Source organism: Euphorbia lathyris, chromosome 6 (genome assembly GCF_963576675.1).
Source record: "Euphorbia lathyris chromosome 6, ddEupLath1.1, whole genome shotgun sequence".
Classification (NCBI taxonomy): domain Eukaryota; kingdom Viridiplantae; phylum Streptophyta; class Magnoliopsida; order Malpighiales; family Euphorbiaceae; genus Euphorbia; species Euphorbia lathyris.
This window is the reverse complement of record NC_088915.1, coordinates 12,187,962-12,212,486: the sequence shown is the minus strand read 5'-3', so window position 1 is coordinate 12,212,486 and position 24,525 is coordinate 12,187,962.

The following is a 24,525-nucleotide window of genomic DNA, read 5'->3' as shown; positions in this document are numbered from 1 at the left end:
AAAAATTTAAAAATATACTTTATTTTGTAGGAATTGGACAAAAAATATTCAAATATTTTCGTCAAATTTAAAAATATTAATCTACAATTCTATTATTAAATTGCAAAAAAATATGAAATCTTTTTTTAGAAGCAACGGATATACAATTGATGCAAAATAAGGAACAAAATATGTGTTTTATAATGATGCCTAAAATTGACCTATTTTGCCAACGTTGGAGGTAAAATTATTCTTGACTGCAAAATATTAGGAATAAAATTGAATCATGATAAAATTGCTCCAAACTGTAAACGTTAGAAATATTTTTGCACGGTATCCTTTTTTAGATAAGCTTATTTTGGATTCGCTTGTGATTTGATTTTTAAGCTCGAATACATCCTGTCTAAAATAATCGTGCTAGACTATGTCTGGGCGAAGCAACTTTCGCAAACGCCTGCTGAATCATATAAAAACACAGTTTAATCCGATTGATTAACAAATCTAATTATAGTTACCTAGACCTGTTTAAGGATTCTTTCTACCCAAGTTTAGTAATTAATTATTTGCGTAAAACTTATAAGTATTGACACTGCAATTATAGAAATCCAATATTAAAATATCAAATTAATACAAGATAATATAATATAATACTAAATTAATCCTATAGTTTTATCAAAAAATCATTCTTTATTAATTTGAAAACAAAACTATATATCTATTCAAAAAAAAAAAAAAGATAAGAGGCATTTACCTGAAATTATTTGGAAAGTTCAATTTTATCGTAATTATACAAAATAGTCCAGTTTTAGCCCTATGTTATAAACTTTATAGCGAAAATTAGGAACATATTTCACTCAAAAGAGGGTAAAATTGAGTTAGGATAGCTATCATGAGAATAAAATTGAATAATAAGGGTAAAATTGAACTTTCTCAATAACTTTAAAGGTAAAATTGATCTTATCCCACACTGATGCCCTACGATAAAACATTTTGATAATAATAGATTTTACTATTTCCTTGGCTCATCAAGCCAAATGAATAATTTAATGTCATGTTACACCTCAACAAAGGTAATATTAACATTGTATAATTAATTAATTTATTAATTAATATATTTTTAGTTAATTACTTATCTACAAATTTAAACCCTAGGCTAAAATATAAACTCTAACACCTAATTTAATAAATACCAAATTCTAAAATATATGGTATGATATTAAATTATTGGTCTGTTGCACGAATAACATGATGTACGGAGTCGCATAGTATAATTTCTCTATGATAATTTGTTTGATTATTCTAGTTGCAGTGAGACTTATTCACAGGTACGGCCATCTGGCCCGTCTAGGCTAGCGTCTAATAGGCCGAGTAGAAACAGACCCCCAAAAGCCCGTATATATCTAAGGCAGACTTGGATATTGTAAAAAGAGTACGAACTTACCCGGCCTAGTCCATTCTATTAATATTAATTATTAAATTTAATTTTTTTTCTTATTTATATTTAAGTATAAATTAAATATTATTTATTAAAACTATATACACATATATATTTTGGATGGACTTATTTGGATTGACTTGTGACTTAATTTTTAAGTTCGAACCTAACCCGCCTAAAATAATAGCTGCTGGACTATGCCTGAGCTAAGAAATTTTTGCAAAAACCTGCTGAGCCCTAATAAAGACGGTCCAACCCGACCCACGAGCAAATTTAATTACAGCCTAGTTACTTAATAGTCTAAAATAAAAGTAATATAAATAAACATTTTCGAATCCTAATAGAAGTCCTTTAAAAAAAATAGGGTTAAGGTGCAAAAATACCCCTAACGTTTTGGGTCAGGAGCAATTTTACCCTTAACGTCTAAAATAGTGCAATTTTACCCCCAACGTTGGAAGCCAAGAGCAATTTTACCCCTAACGTTGATAAATTAGATCAATTTCAGACACTATTATAAAACACAGATATTTTTATTCATTATTCTGCACCAATTGCATAATAATTCGTTCTAAAAAAAGGATTTCATGTTTTTTATAATTTAATAATAGAATTTGAGATTAATATTTATAAATTCGTTGGATTTTTTGAAATTTTTTTATCTTATCCGTACAAAAAGACAGTATATTTTTTATTTTTTTTCACATCCCAACGAATGTTTGTGATTTGTTACTGATAAAATGATACACATATTAAGTGTAGATAACAAGATTCATGACCGAGAAGACAGTTTGATGAATTATTTCTCAAATTGACCCAATTTATTAACGTTAGGGGTAAAATTGATCTTGGCTTCCAACGTTAGGGGTAAAATTGCACCATTTTAGACGTTAGGGGTAAAATTGCTCCTGGCCCAAAACATTAGGGGTATTTTTGCACCTTAACCCAAAAAAATAATCCTAATAGAAGTCGGACATAAGAAACCTAACTCTAGTGTAGTGTTTTCAGCAATGTTAATTTTATTTAAAAACGCAAATTTACAGCAATAGAAGTCCAACTTCTTTAAGGAATCTTTATCCCCAAGTTTGTACAGTTAAGCCTAATAGAAGTCGGACATGACAAAACCTAACTCCGATCCTAATCCTAACTCTAGTGTAGTTGTTTTAGGATTCTTTGTTCCCAAGTTTCAAAATACTATATATACTACAACTACAATCCTATTCCCAAAACCACTATTTCTACCCTACTCAATGGATTCTACTCCTACCCAAGTTCAAGTTACTTCTGATATGTTGTTCGAGATTTTATCTCGTTCATCATTCGACACTCTAGCAACTTGCAGACTCCTTTCTAAAGACTGCAATCGTCTTACTTATGATTCTTCGTTTTTAAATCTCCATTCTCGAAGAACCAACAATTTATCCGGTTTTTTCTTACAAACCATGACATGTAATCAAACTTCTGCTTCTTTTTTCTCTGATGGAAATCCAAATCATAACATCTCTCTCTATTTTTTACCCTCTCCTTCTGTAACGGTTACAGCTTCGTGTGTACAAGGGATCTTGGTTTGTATTGAGGATAAGAGGAATCCTCGATACTATGTTTGCAAGCCTACCACTAAAGAATGGCAATGTATTCCAAAACCCAAGACTAAATATTTCACTAAGTGTATAGCCATTAAGGTTTTAAAATCAAAGCCTTTGCACTACAAGATAGTGAGATTATCGCAACCAAGGCAACGAATCTTCGGAAAATACAACTGTCTTCAATGTGAGATTTTTGATTCAATGGTCGGTAAATGGAGGCAGATTGAGCAAGTAAAATTGCCACGTGACGAGCACTTTTATAGTTGGATTCCAGCTATTTCTGTCAGTGGGAAATTTCACTGCCTAACATCTGCAAATAAAGTTTTCGCATTTGACATTGATGATGAAAAGTACGATCTGTTTTCACTTCCTTTCAGTAACAATTATAAACATGTTCAGCTGACAGAATATGAGGGGAAGCTTGGTGTAATAGGCAAAGATGGTAATTTCATGGAAGTGTGGGTAATGGAGATTTATAAGAAAAAAGACTGGAGGAAAAGGGTGAGAATTAGTGTCCAAGAAGGGGAGGAGCAGACTTGTTATCCAGAATATTATAGCTTCTTGTGGTTCAAGTTTAACAACGGAAACGGTGTTCAAAAAGTGAGATTGGATAACCTCTCTATGCATGAAGCAGTTTTTCCGTTTAGATCGGATTTCGAGCTCTGTGATTTGAAGAATGAGTTTTCCAATAAGAAGTCGAGGAGGAAAATGAGAAGAGATCGGCAGTACCCTTATTATAGTGTTAGTTTTACATTAGTTATCATGCTTGTGTTGTTTTTCTTTACTCTGGTCTGTTTTGTTTTAGATTTCTAGATTGAAATCTAGTTCTACATATAGTATTTTGTTTTTTCTTAAAATTTAAATCTAGTTGAATTTCATCTTTAACTATTCTCACAGTGCATTCAAAAGTTCTAGTGTATCATTGTCAAATTGTAACAAAAAATTATAAAGAGTGGATGATGCTATAATTGCTTTCTTTCCTTTGACTGGTTTCAAAAGTATTGAATTATCCTAAGCTTCATCCTCATTTTTTGTATAATTTGAAACAACACATCATTATAAATTTATATAGTAATTCATTGAATGTGATACATTGAATATTTTTAACATAAATACAATGAACTTCCAAATTCAATTAACTTATATAATGCATATTTCATTTTATTTGTTCATTGATTTTAGACAAAAACTTTATTTAAATTAGTAATTTAAAATTTATTTTTAAAAAATTTAAAATCACTCTATAAATTAATAATTATTAATTTATCGATTAATTAATAACTCTATAAATTAATAAAATTCCATAGTCCCAACATTATTAATTTATAGAGGTTTTACTGTATATGAGCAATTTTACCCGTAACATCTAAAATGGTGCAATTTTATCCCTAACGTTTCTAGCAAAGAGCAATTTTACCCATAACGTTAACAAGTTGGGTCAATTTCAGACATCATTATAAAACACATATTTTGTTTCTTATTCTGCACTAATTGCATATCCGTTGGTTATTAAAAAAGATTTCATATTTTTTGTGAGTTAATAATAGAATTGGAGATTAATAATTTTATGATAATAAATTACATTTTATTAATCTCCAATTCTATTATTAACTCACAAAAAATATGAAATATTTTTTAATAACCAACTGATATGCAATTAGTAAATTATATTTGAAAAGTTTAAGTTTGTAAATTATCCCTTGAGTAATTTACTCAACGGAGATTCTACTTTTGTGATAATAAATTATATTTTATTAATCTCCAATTCTATTATTAACTCATACAAAGATATGAAATCTTTTATCATAACCAATGGATATACAATTAGTCAATTACATTCGACTACGATTAATAATTCTATGATAATTTACTCAACGGATATGCAGTTAATAATTCTACGATAATAAATTATATTTTTTTAGTGTATTGTTCTATCAGCCATGTTATATTTATTAGCATATCTAAATTTAATGATAATAGGAAAAATTTGAATAAAAAATAAATTATAGTAGAAACATTAATTACATATAAAATTTAATGATAATAGGAGTACTTCTATATAACAGTAATTCTTTGTATTTCGTTGGGAATTTAATACATAGTAATTGGAAATTGGAAATTGGAGTTATTGCTTGCTTGGCATGAAGTAATGCCATTGTTGTTTGCCGGCATGCAGAATTTTTTTTATTTAATTAAATTATTAAATAACTGCGATGTCATTAGGTAGCCATTTTATAAGTTTGAAAAGGTCAAATGTAATATTAATGAACAAACTTAAATCTAGACCATTGGATTTTGATCCAATAGCTATTAAATAATATCCATGGATGGTGATAAATGAGTAATACCCATTAAGAGTGAACCCATATATATATATATATATATATATATATATATATATATATATAATTAGTAATTATAAAAAATAAAGATTATACTTAAAAATAAATATTTAATATAGAACTATATACATTTATTAATTAATATTAATAGGCAGACCGGGTTGGACCGGTCCGTGTTATTTTTATTAATCTCAAACCCGTCTAAAATATAGACGGGCTTTAGCGGGCCTGGGCCGGGCGGGTATCTGAGTCCGTGGACAGATCTAATTTTATCTAAACCTAAATATAATGGTTTACCAAAATAACAATTAACCGTATTTTTTAATCTAAATATTTAATCTCTACACATAAATTAATTGAATCAAACAATAATATAAACGGTTAGATCAACCGAAAGTGTCGGCTTTTGAAAATACAAAACCTAAACCGTTAACATTTATAGTCAACATATACAAACCTAAATTGTGTCCATCCGTTCGGTTAATCGATTTTTTTGTTCGGATTTTTGGTTTCTGGTTTGGGAAACAGTTTGGTTGGATTTTTTTCCCACCCCGCCGATTTGCAAAGATAGTCTCGTGGTTTAAAAGTTTGTAAACAGTGTTCTAAGATTTGTTAAATTTACAGTTAAATGATCTTTAAGCCAAATTTCAGATCAAAAAATAATTCCGGTTTAGTTAATTTGTAAAGTCAAACCTTATATATAAGGTAATTCGCAAAGTCTGCTCCAAATCATTCTCTTTTGGAGTAAATAGAACGATAATAATTTTTAACACAATGTTTGACTTTACAAACTGTACAAAGCGCATACTCCTATTTGCAAACTTTTAAACTGCGAGCTCAAGGACGGATCCAGAGGAGTTAGTTGAGGGTTGAGCACTCATAGGTCGCTGAAAAGCGTCAAAAATCGAGGGAAACTGAGAACAATACTTTAATTTTTTTATGTAAAAATATTAAAAAATATGTCAATTTAGCATCCATAAATCACAATAAACATCCCCTCTCGGTGAGTCCTGAATCCATCACTGCAGGATACTATTTTTACAAACCGGTCAAATTACAAAGTTTATTTTTATACTTTTCTTTTAATTTAATTATGAAAAAATTACAAAACTAGGTCAAATGAGAGGCCCATTTACATATTTAACCCATTTACTCAACCTACTACATATCTAGACTGATTTTGTGTGACTAACCTTCCCACTTCCTACAACGCGAACGACCGCCCCCCCCCCCCTTCTCCTTTGTTAGGCAAAAAGTTGGCTCCTCCATTAATGATTTGAAGACTTTTGATCTTCCTATCTTCCTTTAAATTGCACGAAATCTGCACAATTTCGTCAAATCACAATCAATTTCTCTTTTTCCTCTATTCATCTCTTGATTCTGCAACTTTCTAATCCTAGAAAATGAAGCCATGGTTCTTCATCTTCCTGTTCCTGCTCGTTACTTGGTTTCTTTCTTCTTGTTACCATCAAAGAAATGGTTATTCTACGTTATTTCCATCGTTTTTCCCAGTTTATCACATTGTTATTGTCGCTTTTAAGGGTGAAAGGCGCGAAAAATGTAAGTATATGCTGTTTTTTCTACCTTTTCATGAATACACTTCGCGTAGTTGATGATTTCGCGAAGATCTGCGAAGAGAAAGAGCGTGAAACGTGACGATCTACTTCGTGAATCGATTAGTTCGCGAAGTCTGCGAGTAGAAAAGTTCATGTTTTCCCTCGCAGACTTCGCGAAAGCATCGATATGCGACGTGGATCGTCATGTTTCAGACCTCGCATACCTCGCGAAAACATCGATTAGCGAAGTAAAATCACCTCTTTCCCTGCACATTACATTCGCATGCTTCGCTAATCCTCATTTCTCATCCCAAAAGGTCTGGACTTCCTATAGAAAGAGAAATTACTCATCCGCTTCAAAATTGGTACCAGGTTAATTAGGTTCACTTTGAAGTGATTTGTTAGGAGTTTATTGTGGCTATCTTGTTGTAAATTTTGATAATGTTATGATTTTAATGTTAGAATCCGTTGTTGTTTGACATTTTTTTTGTTATATACCACTTCGCGAATTAGCTTCAAAACACATTCATGCTTCGCATATGCTAATGAAATTCATCAAGTAAACCAAACATTAGTTTCGTAGGCTTCGCATATGCTAATTAAATTCATCAAGTAAACTCAAACATTAGCTTCGCAGGCTTCGCATAATATCGAATCTGCGAAGTCAGACGGGAGGGGGCGAGACGCACGTAAATATTGATGGTATTATGGAAAAGTCACACAAAATCAGTGTAGATATGTAGTAGGTTGAGTAAATGGGTTAAATATGTAAATGGACCTCACATTTGACCCATTTTTGTAATTAACCCTTTAATTATAGATCGTGTACGCTGTTTAACACATAATGTTTGACTGCACAAATAACGAGGTTTACTTTTATACTTTTTCCTTAATTTAATTTTAGGATAAGGTATCAAAATTCTTTTTTGGGAAGTATCAATTTAGGCTCCACGTACAAAATAGCACCAATATAGGCTTAATGTTTAAAAAAGGGTAAATTCCAAAAAAAAACCCAGTGGTTTGATGTTGTTCCAAAAAAACCCTTGTGGTTTATTATTACAAAAAAAAAAGGACTGTGGTTTGCGCCGTTACCCGAAAAACGGAAAATGGCTTAACACCGTTAAAGTACTGACGTGGCACAGGGGTAAAACGGGAAAATCGATTTTTTTTTTATTTTTTTCCTCTTCTCTCTTCTTCTTCTTCTTCTTCTTCTTCTTCTTCTTCTTCTTCTTCTTCTTCTTCTTCTTCTTCTTCTTCTTCTTCTTCTTCTTCTTCTTCTTCTTCTTCTTCTTCTTCTTCTTCTTCTTCTTCTTCTTCTTCTTCTTCTTCCTACTTCTTCTTTTTTCTTCTCTCATTCTTCTTCTTCTTCTTCATCTCTTGCTCCTTCTTCTTCCTTTTTCTTCTTCCTCCTTCTTCTTCTTCTTTTTTTTTTAAATTTCCCTTACTCGAAGAAATCTGGAAATTTCCAAAATCTAGAAATTTCCAGATTTCTTCGGAAATTTGGAAGAAACCTGGAAAATTTCTAGATTTCCGGAAATCTGCGGATTGAATTGAATGCTTTGTCAGGTTCTATAAATATATATAACAAAACGTTTAAAAATCAAAAGCGGTTTCATTAATTAATATAACATAAATTCATGTGAAACTGCTGCAGAAACAATATCTATTCAATTACCCACAAAAAAAAACAAAATCAAACCCAGAAAACAAACATACCTTGAGATTTGCAATCGGAAGGTTCTTCAAAAAGAGATAGAGAAAGTTTTTTATGAGCGACGCCAATGTCAAAAAGAATAAGCCCAGAATTAGGATCATCCACGATTATATCTTTGACAGGAAGCCATAGAAACAGTTCTTCTTGCGTTAATCCAACGACGCCGCTTAGGCTACGATAGGTGAGATTAGCTCTTAGCACACTTTCAAAAAACACCCTATTTTCATACTTTGTCAAGCAAGGCCCCTCCAGAAACACCTCCAGATACCCATTTTCTTCAAATTAACCTCTTTGGGGACAAGTCCAGCTGGTAATCCTTTCGAGATTAGTAAATCGTGGATTGGAGAAGATGAACATAGTGACAAGGTTGTAATTTAAAATAAAAAAAATAAAAAAATAAAAAAAATTTGATTTTCCCGTTTTACCCCTGTGCCACGTCAGCACTTTAACGGTGTTAAGCCATTTTCCGTTTTTCGGGTAACGGCGCAAACCACGGTCCTTTTTTTTTGTAATAACAAACCACAAGGGTTTTTTTTGGAACAACATCAAACCACAGGGGTTTTTTTTTGGAATTTACCCTTTAAAAAATGTACCAATTTATGGCTCGATAGCGGAAGATGACACGTCATTCATATTACTCCATTAAGTTTTGATTTCTCTCTCCACGTACAATTGACAGAACTTAACGGAATAATATAAATGACGTGTTACGTGCGGTTATCGAGGCCTAAATTGATACTTTTTTTAACTTTAAATCTATATATGTGCTATTTTCCAAAAACTATAAACCTATTTTAGTACCTTATCCCTTTAATTTAAAATCTTTGCATACGGTCTGGTTAAAGTATTTCTAAGATTTGTGCTCAGCCCTAGTTTGAAGCGGAAAGATAAGTAATTAAGAAGCAAAGATGTACAAATCAATGGAGTTTGAAGACATGAAAGAGTAGACAGGGAAAATAAGGAAATATTGCATATTTTACAAGAGTTGAGTTGATATATGAATTATTAAATCCTAGAAGGAATAAGAGGAGTGGCGTTTTGGAGGAAAGTACTTGCAGCCGCTACTCCACTTCCAAGCTTAACTCGGTAACCCACATCCCTTAGTATCATCATCTCCACTCCAGCTAGACAACCCAATAGTTGTAACTGAATAACAACAACAACAACAAAGTCTTAGTCCCGAAATGATTCGGGGTCGGCTAACATGAACCATCATATAAAACCGTGAAAATCAAGTCGTGTCAGCGACACAGATTCGCTCCCTCCACTCCGTCCTATCCACTACCATATTTTCCTCAATTCTCAATAAACTCATATCACTCTCGATCACCCTCCTCCAAGTTTGCTTAGATCTTCCCCTACCCCTCACCACTACATCCCTTTGCCACTCTTCGGTTCTCCTAACCGGCGCATCAAGCGCTCTACGTCTCACATGGCCAAACCACCTTAGTCGGTTTTCTCTCATTTTATTCTCAATAGATGTGACCCCTAATTTTGTCCTAATTATTTCATTACGCACCCGGTCCTTTCTCGTGTGACCACACATCCATCTCAACATACGCATCTCCGCCACCGACATCTTATGGATGTGGCAGTGTTTCACTGCCCAACACTCCGTACTATATAACAATGCTGGTCTAATTGCCGTCCGGTAGAATTTTCCCTTCAATCTATTAGGCATGCCGGGATCACAAAGGAAACCCGTAGCACTCTTCCACTTCGACCAACCAGCTTTAATCCTATGAGCAACATCTCCATCTACTTCTCCATCCGTTTGGATAATAGATCCTAAATACCGGAAGCAATCCGAGGCCTGAACAACTCTCCCATCTAGGGTGATTGTCCCTGCCTCCCTACTCCTACGGCCGCTAAACTTACACTCCAAATATTCTGTCTTACTTCGACTCAACTTAAAGCCTCTAGATTCTAGAGTTTGCCTCCATAGTTCCAACTTCATCTCCACTCCTTCTTTCGTCTCATCAACCAACACAATATCATCTGCAAACAGCATGCACCATGGTATACCATCTTGAAGTGAACTTGTTAGTTCATCCATAACGATGGCAAAAAGAAATGGGCTTAGTGCGGAACCTTGATGCACTCCAATCGTAATAGGAAACTCTTCAGTCTTCCCAACACTAGTACGTACACTCGTGCATACTCCCTCATACATGTCCTTTATGATGTCAATATATTTCCGCGAAATGCCTTTCCTTATCAAGGCCCACCAAAGTACTTCCCTTGGTACCTTATCATATGCTTTCTCCAAGTCAATAAAAACCATATGCAAGTCTTTCTTCTTATTTCGATAGTGCTCCATTAATTGTCTCATTAGATGGATGGCTTCCATAGTTGATCTTCCCGGCATAAAGCCAAACTGGTTTTTCGAGATCTTCACCGTCCTCCTTAGCCTTTGTTCAATCACTCGCTCCCAAAGTTTCATAGTGTGACTCATTAATTTGATTCCCCGATAGTTGGCACAATCTTGGACATCGCCTTTGTTCTTATACAAAGGGATTAAGGTACTTTTCCTCCATTCTGATGGCATCTTATTGTTTCTCCAAATTTTGTTGAAGAACGTCGTCAACCATTCGATTCCTCTTTCTCCCAAACATCTCCAAATCTCAATAGGGATGCCATCAGGTCCTACTGCTTTCTTCAACTTCATCTTACTTAATGCCATTTTGACTTCACCCTTTTGAATTCTCCGCAGGCATTCATGATTTATCATATCGTGATGGATACTAATGTCACATTTTAATAAATAAGTTAATGTTTGTTAGTTTGATTATATAATAAAAGATTAAGGGCTAAAAATGAATTTCGGGTTACCGGGGGAGATCGAGTTCCTAACGTGAAAAACAGTGCAACATTAAAGCAATTAGGGATGCAAACAGGACGGGCAGGGTGGGAATGCATTTCCCATCCCCGTTCCCCATTCCCCGTATCCATCCCGCAAGTTAGACTGGGATAGATTTGTCCCTACCCCATCCCGTGGGGAATCTCCGTTCCAAAAACTCATTTTCAATTTACAGATGTTCCAAAAACTTTAGCCCCATTCTCTGAGGAGAATCAAAGCGAATTTTCAAAACCATAAAAAAACTAAAAATTGCAAACAATCAATCACTTTTTTAAAATATACTTAAATCATAAAAAAAAAGCAATTATAACGGGAATAATTGAGAATCCGCTAAGGATCCCCATCCCCACCACGGGGAACAAAATTATCCTCATCCCCACCATGGGGAATAAAATTATCCTCATCCCCGTCCTATGCATCGGAGATTCTCTGTCCTCTTCAGGGTGGGTCACCAACGGAAACAGGGAATCCCCACTCCATTTACATCCTTAAAACCAACGTTGTTGATACGATACAATATGGGACCTTAATAACGGAAAATGAAGCATAAAATTGCACTATATCTAAAAGACTTAATGTATACACAACACTTTCAAATTGGTCATAAAAGTCGATTGCTCCTCAAACAACTGACTAACTCTTTAAATTTGCTTAAAGTGATCTATTGAACTCTAAATTTGCGTAAATTGATCAGAACTTGTTTAAAGTTACTTATTGAGACTTTAAACTTGTTTAAAGGAATATCGTGTTTTAACTTGTCCAAACCTCTCATTTCTCTACCAAGTAAGATTTAGAAGGTTAATAATGTCACTTTAAGTAATTTCAAGATGCTAATCATTCGTTTTCAAATTAGAGAGTCATTAGACTTTTTTGGACAAGTTTTAAATGACTAGCGATGTATTAGGTTATGTGAAAAGTTATTGCATTGTTTTTCACTTTAAGGGAGTGTTTGGTTACTTCCTTCTCTCTTCATATTTTCCTTTTCACGATCAAAATGAGAGTTTTAAGTGTTTGGTTAGATTTTTTTTTTTTTTTTTTTTGCTAATTCCTACTTTTAAAAAAGAAGCTGTTTCCATAGGATCACTATGTACTTAATATACTTAGCTTCCTATACTTACTTAAAATGACCTGTTTAATCATCTTTTGAACTTACTAAAATGATATATGTTTTAGTTTTCTCAAAGCTTTCTTTATTTTTGACACATGGATTTATTGAGCAAATGAGGGATAAATTGCACCAATAGTCGCTAAACTTTCAAATCAGTTTCAAAAAGGTCGTTGAATTTCAATAATTAAACTTTTATTTTGTTTTGATAAAAACAATAAGTAGAATAGTGACATGGCAAATACGTTGGAAAGAACTCGGCTACCTATAACATGACAGTCATGAAACAACCACGTGTATGCCACGTGACAATTTCAAAGAGTTAAATTAAGTACATAATAAATATAATTTTTATTCTTTTTTTTATCTGACTATCATGTCATACATAAAAATCAATCATTTTCAACGTGCTTGTCATATCACTGTTCCAAAAAAAATTAAAAATATATTTTATTTTGTACGGGTTGGAAAAAAATATTCAAATATTTTCGTCAAATTTAAAATATTAATTTCCAATTCTATTATTAAGTCACAAAAAAAAATATGAAATCTTTTTTAGAAACAAGGGATATACAATTGGTGCAGAATAAGGAACAAAATATATGTTTATAATGATGTCTGAAATTGACATATTTTGCCAATGTTAGGGGGTAAAATTGCTTTTGACGGCAACCATTAGAAATAAAATTGGATCATGATAAAATTACTCTAAAATGTTATATGTATTTTTGCACGGCATCCTTTTTTAGATAAACTCATTTGGATTGGCTTGTGATTTTATTTTGGGTAAATAATTTATTACTTTATCGTCTTTTTACCTAACACACTGTTTAGTCCATCTATTTTGAAAAACATATTTTAAGGTCCTTATCTTTTATTAATATTAACCATTTAGTCCTTCTGCCTAGTTTTTTTAGATTTTTAATCGAACATGTCTTAGCTTTCAAGATAACCATAGTAGATACAAAATGGTCATATTACTCTGTTATTTTCTATTTGTCTGTTTATGCCAAATATAACAGTACAAAATCTATAAAAAAAAATAGACAAAAGAACTAAATGGTTAATATTAACAAAAGTTAGGGATCTTATAATGTGTTTTCAAAATAGGAAGACTAAGAAAGGTGAGGAATAATAAATTATTTACTGTTAAGCTTGAATACATCCCGTCTAAAATAACAGTGCCGGACTATGTCTGGGCGAAGTAACTTTCGCAAAAGCGTGTTGAATCCTATTAAAACACAGTTTAATCCGACTCATAAACTAATTATAGTTGCCTAGACCTGTTTAAGGATTCTTTCTACCCAATTTTACTAATTAATTATTTGCGTAAAACTTATAAGTATTGACACTGCAATTATACAACATAATATAATATAATACTAAATTAATCCTCTAAGCTTAATAGGTTAAATTAAAAGTAATATAAATAAAGATTTTCAAATCCTAATAGAAGTCGGACATGAGAAACCTAACTCTAGTGTTAATTTTATTTAAAAACAGAAATTTACACAGCAATAGAATATCAAAGTCTAGAGGAATATTTAGTAACAGCAATAGAAATCCAAGCTGTTTAAGGAATATTTATTCCCAAGTTTCAAAATACTATATATACCCTGCTCATTCAACTCTTCCTATCGCCACTGCCAAAACCAATTATTTCCCTGCTCAATCAACTCTTTTCTATCCTATTCAATGGAATCTAGCTCTACCCAAGTTCAAGTTCCTTCCGATATGTTGTTCGAGATTTTATCTCGTTCATCATTCAACACTCTAGCAACTTGTAAACTCCTTTCTAAGGACTGCAACCGTCTTACTTACGATTCTTCCTTCTTAAATCTCCATTCTCAAAGAACCAACACTTTATCGGGTTTTTTCTTACAAACCCTGAGATTTAATCAAACTTCTGCTTCTTTTTTCTCTGATGGAAATCCAAATCATAACATCTCTCTCGATTTTCTACCCTCTCAGTCCGTAGAAGGGATTTTGGTTTGTATTGAGGATAAGAGGATTCCTAGATATTATGTGTGCAAACCTCTCACTAAAGAATATCAACGCATTCCAAACCCGAAGACTAAATATTTCACTGAGTCGATAGCCATTAAGGTTTTAAAATCAAAGCCTTTACACTACAAGATAGTGAGGTTATCCCAACCAAAGCATCGTTACTTCGGAAAATATAACTGTCTTAGATGTGAGATTTTTGATTCAATGGTTGGTAAATGGAGGCAAATTGAGCAAGTAAAATTGCCATGTGACGAACACTTTTTTAGTTGGATTCCAGCTATTTCTGTGTGTGGCAGATTTCACTGGCTGACATCTGCAAAAAAGGTTTTGGCATTTGACGTTGATGATGAAAAGTACGATGTGTTTTCACTTCCTTTCGGTAACAATTATAAACATGTTCAGCTGACAGAATATGAGGGGAAGCTTGGTGTTATAGGCAAAGAAGGTAATTTTATGGAGGTGTGGGTAATGGAGATTTATAAGAAAAAAGAATGGGCGAAAATGATGAGAGTTGGTGTCGAAGAAGCGCAGAAGGAGACTTGTTATCCAGTTGGTTTTTGTAATGCTAATGTTGCTTTTTTGGTTCCGGAATATTATAGATTCTTGTTGTTCAAGTTTAAGAATGGAAACGGTGTTCAAAAAGTGAGATTGAATATCCTCTCCATGCAAGAAGGAGTTTTTCGTTTTCGATCCGATTTCGAGCTTTGTGGTTTGAAGAATGAGTTTTCCAATAAGAAGTCAATGAGGAAAGTGAGAAGAGTTCGGCAGTACCCTTATTATACTGTTAGTTCTACATTAGTTATCCTGCTTGTGTTGTTTTTCTTTACTTTGATGTGTTTTGTTCTAGACTTCTAGATTTTATTTTCCTTTGTGCTTTTGTTCTCTTAAATTTTATTGTAATTTCCGAAAAAGGAAAACATTTTTGAACATGTTTGCAGATTTTAAAGGTTCCTAAATCTTAATATTAGATGTTTGTTTGTCATTTTTAAATCTAATTTTGATATACTGCATCTTTTAATTTGTATTTCAGCACTCTAATTTAAATCTTAATAAGGCCCTCTTGAACTTCTACTATCATGTATAAGGCTTCTCACGAATTATTTGTCTCTGAATTTTTATTGCTTTATCTATGATGCTATTGATCAATTATTTTTAGCATATCCAGTCCCTAAATTTTCACTATTTTATGCATAAGGTCTTAATAGGTCACAGTTTGATAATGTCTTTAAGATATGGAATGAGTGGCGTAGGTCCTCATCGTAGCTCCTATACATGGTCTCTTCTTAAATTGAAACTTATATGAAAAAAAAAGGATTTACGCCTGAACCAAAGATAGATGAGATGATTAAGACATGGTTATCCAATAAGCAAATAGCTGGCTCTCACATGATAGAATCAATTGGATTGCAACCAATTAGGCAAGTAAACAAAACTGACTCTAAGAGAATTAATCACCAGAAAAGTTTGAACTTCCATTAATTGCAGGAAAACAAAATAACAAGTGATGAAAGATACCTTGAAGCAACTGCAACTTGAAGTTCCATTCGAAACCAAATTAGCTCTGACTATAATCCTTTGAAGAGGCATAACAAGAGGCTGGAAATTGAATGTTTCCACCTGTGCTAACCTGAAATTCAAACAGAGTTTCGGTAGAACCACAAACAGAAAATCATATATATTCAACACATGCAATGCCAATAAATTCCATTCCACAAAGAAACTCCCTCAATTTTATAAATTATATTGAAATATAAATATTAACAACGATTGGTGATTGAAATCAAAGAATTAACATCTATTCTAAACTTAACAATAGAATAGATGTTAATTCTTTGTCCAATATATGCACAAATAATTACAGATATGCGCCAAATCTCATCAAATCAAAGTTTAGGATAATTCAAAATTCTCCCAAGTAAAGGAACCAAAAAAATTGTTTTGATATTAATCCACAAATAAGAAGTCTCTGATAATTTGAATTAAGGATATGGATATTATGTTCTTCTCATAATCATTATATAGATAAACTTTTAAATAGTTTCTGAAACCATATATTGTGAAGGTCCTAGTTAGAAATTCCACTTCCTTAAGTGAATAAACCATGAGAAACAAACAGGTGATCTAAATGACTGAACAAGGTCCTAATTGATAGGGAGTAGAAAAGAGGGAAAGTAGAAATTGAGCATTCCTTCTCATGCTATGAAACATAAATGAGATTTGGTTGAATTATACTAAAGCAAATTAATGTTGCATCTACAAAGCTAAGTTCAATAACCAAAAAGAAAAAGCAGTAATCACTTCACTTGCCAGCAACAAAGCATATATCAGGTTGCAGATACTGAATTCCTAACTTGCCTCCTCACTGAATGCTTGGTTTAATAACATCAATTCAATCACAATCATTCTAATTTCATTTTGTTTCAATTTGATCACCATCGCTTCTGTAATTTTAAGTTTCACTTAGAGAACATGCTATGTTTGTCGAAATCTTTATGAAGATTTGGGAATATGGTTTCAATTCAGTTTAGATAAACTAAGCCTTAGCTGCAAAATCAAGTTACTGATTGTAGTTTACAAACTTTACAGTTACAAGTCACAATAACATATGGTGACATATCAATGAGCAAAACATTGATCAATAGCATATAATCAAATGAAGAAACAAGTATGCAGCAGCTAGTTTATTTTATTCACAAAATCAGAAAGAAAAACCAAAAAGGTCACATTACATATACATCTGTGACAATTTCCTGCAAAAAAAGCATCTGATTAATACTTAAGACCCCCAAAAAAAAAAAAAAAAAATTACCTATATCTTCACATTACATAATCATTGAATTCATCTGAAGAAAACCTCACAAAGTCCTTCAAATTGCAGTCCGTTCTATCTTCACTACTAATTTAGAACTCCAAACATGGCTAAAATCAACATTACCCGCATTTGTGTTGCGGCTTCGCCTCTTCATGACTATTCATTTCCTGGTTATGGTGCAGAAATTCAATATGACGTATATTCACTCTTGGAAATTGAAATTGATTTAGGAGTAGTAGTTATGATCCACAATTCAAACTGAATCAAAAAGAACAAACAAATAAAAGAAGAAGATAACTTACACGACTGCTATCCAGATCTAGCAACGAGCCATTGGCGGAATTGTAAGAAAAATCAAGGAAAATGCAGTGATGTAACCGGCATAGATAGATTGAGCTCTAATCAGGCTTACGCATCTCCCTGTCTTCACATCCCAAATAATTCTCTATCCAACGAGCAATAATGAGCTGAGAGCTGGAGCAATAATCCAAAAATCTCAAACCACAGCTGGGAAAACACGGTGAAGATGAAGATAGATTTGGTAAAGCAAAAAGTACACGAGATCATTCCCGCCCTTTACATTTGGCTATATATATATATATATAGGGTAAATTACACCCATGCCCACTGAACTTTACACATTTTACATTATGCTCACTGAACTTTAATTCTTAAGGCTATGGATGGAGCCACTCAAGAATTAAAGTTGTTCAAAACCATATTTATTAGGTCTAATACACAAATAACCCCTTGAACTTGTCCAAATATTGCAACTGCCCCCCTCAACTTTCAATTGTAATAACTTACCCTTAAACTTGTTCAATTGTAAAACGTAACCCCAAATTGAAATTTTTTTTAGCCCGTACTTGAAGCAACAGTAAAAGCGTTTTCCCGGATTCATATCACGCCAAAAATCTGATTATCACACTCCACGAGCGTTGCAGTTTTTGCATTTCACATGTTTTTTCAATTGTAGTCCATGTCAGCAATTTGGGGCTATATTTTACAATTGGACAAGTTTAAGGGGTAAATTGTTACAATTAGACAAGTTCGAGGGATAAGTTGTTACAATTGAAAGTTGGAGGGGGCAGTTGCAACATTTGGACAAGTTCAGGGGTTATTTGTATATTAAGCCTATTTATTATGAAGTTACATTTTTATTTTTCAAAATAACATTTTTTGGAGCTTTCTCTCTGTAAAAATTCACTCTCTCTCCTAACCAAACAACACTTAAATGATCTCAAAATGAAAATTTTGAAGAATTAAAGTTCCTTAAAATATCATTAACTCTTCAAATTTTTTATTGAGACCGTCAACGATCATTTTGAGGAGTTGAGTGACTACTGGTGTTAAAAAGTGTAAAATTCAGTGGTCATACCGTTAAGAATTGAAATCTATCAGCCACAATGTTAAAAATTGGTAAAGTTCAATGGCCATGGGTGTAATTTACCTTATATATAAATGTATTCTTCTTTCTGTAAATAATTAAATTTGTAATTTATTTTTAATATAAAATAAGGTATATTTAAGGTATAAAATACTTCTAACATTAGTATTAGTAATTTTACCTCTACACTGGTCTGCTATAAAAACAGAAAAAAGCTTTTAATTTTTTAGGAACAAGAGAATGCCAACTTTGTTAATTGGAGGAACATGATAAATTGGAGGAAAATATTATTTGATTTGGTACAATCGTATAAAAAGTACTTTTGGATCATTATAATCTTTTTTTTTTGGGTAAAAAAAAAGCTTTGTGCTTTTACGTATTGTCGTACTGGCACCTGAAATAAAAAATGTCCAAACGGTGATTGAACTTTTCCCGTTTTACTAAAAACGATGATATTTTAGTTTGACACTATAAAAATGACTGTTAATAACCTCAAAATGGAAAATTCCAAAAACTAAAGTTGTTTAATACCATATTAACTACGGAATCAGATTTTTTATTTTTCAAAATCATCATTTCAGAGTTTTTTCTCGTTAAAACATTCATTTTCTCTCACATCACCAATCAACACCTAAATGACATCAAAATTAAAAAGTTAAAGAATTAAAATGGCTTAAAATTTCATCAAATCTTTAGATTTTTCAATTTTGAGTTCATAAATGTTCATTTTAATTTTAATATTCTTCTTTTTAGTAAAACGAAAAAATCTCAATCATTTTCCTTAGCAAAGTGAAAAAGCTCAACTATCATTTGGATAAAAGTTTTTTCAGGTACGAGTCTAACAATACGTGAAAGAACAAGGCTTTTTTTTTTTACTTTACCCTATTTTTTATTAAGTATTATTTTCTTTATTAACATAATTTGATACTGAATTTTTTTAATTAAGTATTATATTTTTACTAATATAATTTGAGGCTTATCTATTTTTATTATTTATCTGATTACTCTGTTCGAAACTTGTCACGTTCGTGTCTAAATTTCTAGAATTTATATTTTGATATTAGTATATATTATAATTACGGGGTATGTGATATTAATTTGGTGCTATAGAAAAATTTGGAGTTAATTCGATGGTTTTATGTGTAACTTAAAAGTTTAGGATAATTTTTAAAAGATTATAGAAAGATGGAGGATCAAACATGATATTGACCAAATATTTCTCAAATCTTCTAAATATTTGATATACTCTATCAGCATCACTATCTATATTATTTTCTTTTCTTTTCCTTTTAAGACTCATCAGTTTTCTCTTGATCGTTTCTCCACCGTTTTTTTATTTACGGAGATTCGACCGTCCGAATCACTCGAAATTGGAACCATAGCATCCTTATGCATAGATCTAAGTCCTAACCGAAGAGTTTTTGAGTTTCGGCAGTGTTTGGATGGAAACGTCTTAGACAGAATTTAGAGACGAATCGATCGGGTGTATTTTCCTCAATTAATAGTCAAGGTAAGTAGCTATCAACTATATTTTGAGTTTTATGCATATAGATATATATATATATAATCAAAGAATTTTCAGAAATAGATATTTTAAGGTTATACAGGAATTTTGTAAAATTGGGGTTTTTCACGATTTTGCTTTTTATTGTGAAATTATGGTTCAAATGAAGTTATTGACTATGCTTCTATGTGAATTTCAAATTTTACTTGATTATGTTGATTTAAGGCTTAATTTGATTGATTACGGATTGATATTTTGAATAACTGTGGTTACTTTTACAAAAGGGCTAATTGAAGCCAAATGATTTATGGTTATGAAATAGTTTGGAATTTGATTGTGAAATGAAATTTGAGCACGTTATGATTTTATGATTTTATATCCATCGAGAGTTATCCGGATCGGTGGTTTTATATTTGAAGACCATTTCAGTGAGGGATATGGCCTGTGTACACAGTCTGAAGACCTATTGGGTATGGCAGTGAAGTATCGGGTAAGACCATACGGGATAGGCAATGTTAAGAGACGTCTCGACTATATATGTGGTTATGAATTGATACTTAAGGGGAGAAACTCGAGGATGGATACAATATTTTAAGTTCATTTGGATTATGTTTTCGGTTCTGATTGATTTTGATATAAGGTTTTACGTTTGATTGAATACGAGTTGGTTTGATAAAACATTTATTTGATTACAAGTTGGTTTGATAAAACATTTATTTGATTATGAATTGGGTTGATAAAACGTTTAGTTATTTTGATTCGTTTTGATAAGATGCATTATATATATAATATGAACTTAAGTTTTGAGTATATTTTTATAAGGTTTTGATTAAATCCCTTTATAAATGTATATATATAACTATGTTAAGTAAAGTTGGTTTTTATAGCTGATAGTTTCTTACTGAGATTTTTGTCTCACGTTTTTAAATGTTTTAATGTTTTTAGGTGAGAAAGTACAAGATATAGAGAAGGTTATCGACCGATTAGACGGGGTTTGGAAGTTGGCTGCTTATTGTTAGAATTATGGTTAAAACTTTGGTATTTCAATTGTAATATAATATGATATTGAGATAAATTGCAGACTCCTAAGTGTTGATTATGATCTTTCTATTTCACGTCCGATGCCGATTGAGGTCCTCTAGGGTCGGGTGTGACAAAACTCATAAAACACTATTTCAGTAGATCCTCTCTCAATTAAAGTTTTATTTATAGAGTATGGACTTGGACTTGAACTTGAACTCGAGATCTCTACCTTAAATGACTTCATGTTGCCCTTAAATCATTCGCTTAAAGGGTCTGTGACTGAATGTCAAGTATGAGTTTAGTTGTGTATCTCAAAAATCATACTTAACAGTCACGAGTGAAGTGCGATGATTGTTACTTGTTAAGCCCAAAATATACTTAAAATATCATTAATATCTACATCAGTTTTGCTATAAAACCATACTGTTTATATCTATTTAGCATACTTTTACGTCCGAATATGTTTCTTCCATGCAAGGTACCTAAATATTTGGTAAAAACCAAATAGGAATGAAAATAGGTTAAAAAAGAAGGAAAAACCCTACAAAAGGAGTAAAAAACGACGAAAATCAAATGCGCCGAAACAAGGACAAGGACGAAGTCAGAGACGGAGAAAAACACTATGTGTCGCGGCCGAGGATCCTCTATTCTCGATCGCGACACGCATCGGCCAGCTCTCCCCCTTACCATTTCGAAGACTAAAAATCTGTTCCCCCATTCTCGGCCGAGAATTTACATTCTCAATAAGTTCAGATTTTCAGGAAGCATAAATTGCATATGTTCGTTTTCGACGAAACGCGTCCGTTCGATTGGATAAGAACGCCTCTTCGCAGCAGATACGTTCCTTAAATCCGACTCTTCAACATCTATAAATAAAGAGTTGATTTCAGAGTTGATGATGAATATAGAAGAGAAGACTTAGTACAGAATTAATGCAGAAATTCTGAGTCAAACAATTCAGAATTAGAAGTTCGATTTTGTAAAAAGCAATATGATGTACACATTGTTTATCAAATAATTACAAACACAGTAGTGTTTAGATTTAGATTAAGATTTGTTCATATTAGTTTACATTTTGGTAGTCGAATGAACCGTCACTATTCCGAAGATTCAGCGAGAAGATTTAGTAGAGGATTCGCCCTAGGAGCCTGACAAACTCTAAATGAGGTTCAAGGAATGGATTGACAAACCGTTCGCTTGAAAGTCGTTGAAAGCTTCCATGCTTCTTTTTCTCTGTAAACTTGTATCAAATTCATAATTCATCTAATAAAGTTTATTCAATTCAATAGATTTTTATGTAGCACTTCTGCAATTGATCCGAAGTGAGTTCTGGTGTTTTCATTAGAACGTAGTTGAATTCAAAATCTTTACAAGGAAACTTTGTTGAACACTTAGGCAAATTGATATCTTGTGGAAATCGCTCAACATTACTCCCTATGGAAGAGGAGGTATCATCGGCCACTTAATTTGGATATCACTCTCAACTAGGACCATTCCACAAATCCATCTAAACAAACTCACATTCGTTTCTTATCCAACTATTATTTTCAAGCACGTGCAACATACCACATTTCAACTCATAATGTGGCAACTTAGTTCATCTCATAACTTTCATATTATCACAACATATCACAAGTATTTCCAACATCTGTCACATCAAATTCAATCACATTCCATACTCTAACAATTCACAAACCAATACATCACATATATATAAGTAATATATGCTTACCATTACACGCGACTTGATTTATTCTACACAGTCGGGTGCTCTTTCACTTGATCATTGCCCTCCCTAACATAAGAAACATTTGTACAATTAGATCCAAACAAACTCAATGAAAATGTACGCTCATTCGTGTTTAGTGAGACTTAAAAGACTCTAACTTCATATTCTTCACTTAATCTAATTATTTCGTCTTAGACCCTTGTATGACCTAGTTGTACACCTTCTACCTTAACTCTTTCCATACTAATCCAAATGCTTTGATTCTTGTTCCTGCATAAACAAGACATGCGGGGGTATAACATATCTAAAATTGACATTTATATCATCTCCACGTAATATATGGTATGCAAAAGGATTCTATTATATATCTTTATAGACTACTTAGCTCTACCAAACATAATAAACTTCAAATAACTAAAATAAACACAATATATAGCTTATACAAGTATAAAATTAAGATAATTAGGAACAACTTTGTATTATTACAATTTCTCTAATTCCAACCCTAAAATCCTTAAAGTGTCATCTCAATATAGTTATCTCACATAAGATTCAATTTCGAACCAGTCATTCTTCAACAAAGATAACTTTATATATAATAAAATGGATAAAGTAAAAAAAAGAATTATGTGATTTCACGTATTGTCAAATTGGTGTCTAGAAAAAATTTATTACGACAACCGAGCTTTTTTTGTTTTGCTAAAAATGATGATCTTTTAATTTAGCACTATAAAATGACAGTTAACGACCTCAAAATGAAAAATTCCAAGAATTAAAGTTGTTTAGGACTACATTAATAATGGAACCAAATTAAAGTGACAGTTAACGATCTCAAAATGAAAAATTTCAAAAATTAAAATTGTTTAGTACCACATTAACGATAGAATAAAATTTTTTATTTTTCAAAATCTTCATTTTCAAAGTATTCTCTCTCTAAAACATCCATTTTCCGTCTCATCACCAAACAATACCTAAATGACCTCAAAATTAAAAAGTTGAAGAATTAAAGTTGCTTAATTTATCATCAAGTTTTTAAATTTTTCAATTTTGTGATCGTCAATGCTCATTTTAATTTTAAAATCCCTGGTTTTAGTAAAACGAAAAACCTCTGTCATCTTCTTGACAAAACGAAAAAGCTCAATCACCGTTTATTTTTTTTCAGATACCGACATAATTTTTTTTTATTTACTTTACCCCAATACCAACAAAACGAAAAACCTCAGTCATCTTCTAATAAATGATTCAACCCCTAAACTCATTGTTACAACATGGATTCGGTGGTGCAGATTTTTCAAATATCGATTCGTTTCAAACATCGATTCGGTGGTGCATAGTTTTAGGGTTATTTTAAATAAGGGGTGGGGTTCCAATTATCTTATATTTGGCGTCAAGCTATTCAATGGTAAATTATTAGAAACACTCGATTCTCCATGTCAAATAAAGGACATCCCATACATATTTTGATACGTGTAACGGTGTAACACGGATC